Source organism: Erinaceus europaeus, chromosome 9 (assembly GCF_950295315.1).
Source record: "Erinaceus europaeus chromosome 9, mEriEur2.1, whole genome shotgun sequence".
Lineage (NCBI taxonomy): Eukaryota > Metazoa > Chordata > Mammalia > Eulipotyphla > Erinaceidae > Erinaceus > Erinaceus europaeus.
This window is the reverse complement of record NC_080170.1, coordinates 43,080,505-43,083,928: the sequence shown is the minus strand read 5'-3', so window position 1 is coordinate 43,083,928 and position 3,424 is coordinate 43,080,505. Positions and strand designations below refer to the sequence as shown.

At 40.9% G+C, this 3,424-nt stretch overlaps 1 non-coding gene across 1 annotated transcript; it reads right to left on the bottom strand.

Moving 5' to 3' along the window:
* Positions 1-354: 354 nt before the first annotated feature.
* Positions 355-454, bottom strand: LOC132540656 (small nucleolar RNA U13). The gene has a single exon (XR_009551843.1). It is a non-coding gene; the product is annotated as a small nucleolar RNA U13 (small nucleolar RNA).
* Between the last annotated feature and the right edge of the window lie 2,970 nt (positions 455-3,424).

Here is a 3,424-nt window from a genome sequence, read left to right as displayed (position 1 = left end):
CTAAGTAGAAACTATTTGATCAAGTATTTTATGTTGTCTTTTGGAATTGCACCACTGGATATGGAATTAAGAAGTCCTGTGAGCTAGGAATGGTTTCACCAGAGTACTGGAACTGAATTGCAACTGGTACTGCAACTGGGTTGACATTGCAGGCCTGTCCTCTTTGGACACAGTCTGCAGTGAAGCATGTCAAGGTGGTACTGGTTGTATTGATTAGCTTGAGATCAGCAGATGCAGTATCAATTGGTAGGGGTTGAGAGAAGCCTGCTGAAAAATGAGCCCCACTGCTGAGTTTCCAAGACTAGGAGAAATATATTTTTCTTTCTTTCTCTCTCTTTTTTTTTAAATTTTTTATGTCAGACGGGTAATGCACCTCGTAACAAGGTTTGTGGGTGGCACACCTCACGCAGTCGCATGATAACCCAATCATCACGCTTATGAACTGCAAAAGGATCTCTTTTTCTTTCTTTCTTTGTTTCTTTCTTTTATGAGAGCATTGCTCAGCTCTGGTTTATGGTGGTCAAGGGTATTGAACCTGGGATATTGGAGCCTTAGGCCTGAGAGTCTCTTTGCATAACCATCATGCTATCTACCTCTGCCCAGCTTCATTTATTGCTCACCCATTGTGTGACAGTGGGGCAATTTAATACTGCTATTATAGTAGTACATATGTTAGAGGATGGTTTATCTAAGACCAGAGTAAAGGAGAGCTAATCCCTCCCCAGTGTTTCTTTGCAGTGGCTCCCACCATCTCTGTTTTAATTTTTTTTTTGTTTTTTTTTATTTTATTTATTTTTATTTATTTATTTTTTATTTAAGAAAGGATTAATTAACAAAACCATAGGGTAGGAGGGGTACAACTCCACACAATTCCCACCGCCCAATCTCCATATCCCACCCCCTCCCCCGATAGCTTTCCCACTCTATCCCTCTGGGAGCATGGACCCAGGGTCATTGAGGGTTGCAGAAGGTAGAAGGTCTGGTTTCTGTAATTGCTTCCTCGCTGAACATGGGCGTTGACTGGTCGGTCCATACTCCCAGTCTGCCTCTCTCTTTCCCTAGTAGGGTGGGTCTCTGGGGAAGCTGAGCTCCAGGACACATTGGTGGTGTCTTCAATCCAGGGAAGTCTGGCCGGCATCCTGATGACACCTGGAACCTGGTGACTGAAAAGAGAGTTAACATACAAAGCCAAACAAATTGTTGAGCAATCATGGACCCAAAGCTTGGAAAAGTGGAGAGGAAGTATTAGGGAGGTACTCACTGCAAACTCTAGTATACTTCTGCTTTCTTACTTTGGTGCCATACTCCAAACTCAGTCAATTTCTGCTTTGCGTTTCTACTTCTTTTTTTTTTTTTACATGCATAACATTCCCCAGATTCCCATTTAGCAATACAACCCCCACTATTTCATTCATCATTTTTCATGGACCTGTATTCTCCCCACCCACCCACCCACCCCAGAGTCTTTTACTTTGGTGTAATACTCCAATTCCATTTCAGGTTCGACTTGTGTTTTCTTTTCTAATCTTGTTTTTCAACTTCGGCCTGAGAGTGAGGTCATCCCATATTCATCCTTCTGTTTCTGACTTATTTCACTCAACATGATTTTTTCAAGGTCCATCCAAGATCGGCTGAAAACAGTGAAGTCACCATTTTTTACAGCTGAGTAGTATTCCATTGTGTATATATACCACAACTTGCTCAGCCACTCATCTGTTGTTGGACACCTGGGTTGCTTCCAGGTTTTGGCTATTACAAATTGTGCTGCCAAGAACATATGTGTACACAGATCTTTTTGGATGGATGTGTTGGGTTCCTTAGGATATATCCCCAGGAGGGGAATTGCAGGGTCATAGGGTAGGTCCATTTCTAGCCTTCTGAGAGTTCTCCAGACTGTTCTCCACAAAGGTTGGACCAATTGACATTCCCACCAGCAGTGCAGGAGGGTTCCTTTGACCCCACACCCTCTCCAGCATTTGCTGCTGTTACCTTTTCTGATGTGTGACATTCTCACAGGAGTGAAGTGATATCTCATTGTTGTCTTGATTTGCATTTCTCTGACAATCAGAGACTTGGAGCATTTTTTCATGTGTTTCTCGGCCTTTTGGATCTCTTCTGTGGTGAATATTCTGTCCAATTCCTCCCCCCATTTTTGGATGGGGTTATTTGTTGTCTTGTTGTTGAGTCTGGTAAGCTCTTTATATATGTTGGTTGTTAAACTCTTATCTGATGTATGGCATGTAAAGATCTTCTCCCATTCTGTGAGGGGTCTCTTGATTTGGGTAGTGGTTTCTTTTGCTGTGCAGAAGCTTTTTAATTTGATGTAGTCCCATAGGTTTATACTTGCCTTAGTCTTCCTTGTAATTGGATTTGTTTCATTGAAAATGTCTTTAAAATTTATGCGGAAAAAAGTTCTTCCAATATTTTCCTCTAAGTATCTGATAGTTTGTGGTCTAACATCCAAGTCCTTGATCCACTTGGAATTTACTTTTGTATTTGGTGAAATACAGTGGTTCAGTTTCATTCTTCTGCATGTTTCAACCCATTGTTTCCAACACCATTTGTTGAAGAGACTCTGCTTTCCCCATGTAATAGTCTGGGCCCTTTTGTCAAAGATTAGATGTCCATAGGTGTGGGGCCTCATTGTTTTAATTTTAAGCATTTTTTCAGTGCTGTACTTCCAATAACTGATACTTTTTATAAGGGAAATCAAAGGACTAGAAGAATAATAATTATCAAGTTTTTTTACAAGTAAAAAAATGATGGCTATTAAGATGCAAGAATGCACAGAGGGGGACTTATGGGAATATTTGTACGTCTATATACATGTGTTTATGTGTATAAAAATCTCTTCTGCTTGAGTCACTCTCTTTAGACCATATGAATTAAAGATGAATAAGTTCTGACTCAGAAACAGGATCAAAGATGTATTTTTTACCCTCCTCTGTCATCAAAAGAAAGCCTTACCATGCGTACAGTATATAAAGTCTGTGGGAAGATTAGCTGTACTGCCAGCATTATATGGGTAGTAGGAACTCCCATGCTAGTTAGTTAAGAAGTTCAAGAGGAATTAATGATCATGTAATGTGGCCAGAGCTGCTTTGCCAAGGAGACTGTAAAAGGCAGATAATCGAGTCAAATGCAATCAAATACGACGAAATAATTTTTTATAAATTCCGACATAGTAATTAACACTTTCCCCTTCTCTTCATAAGTATTTTGCATAAATTTAGTTCTGACTTGACCCTAATGCTGTTAAGTCAGTTTAAAGGGATTCTCCTGGGCTTGTTAGGAGCTCCCACCTGGACAGCAAGATCAAAAACCTTGGAGCTCTTCTCTCCCATGTATGCCCCCTAGTGATCTCGGGGTAGACTTGACAGGTGGAGGTGTGAAAGGGGAGGCTTTAGACCGGCCGACCCACTAA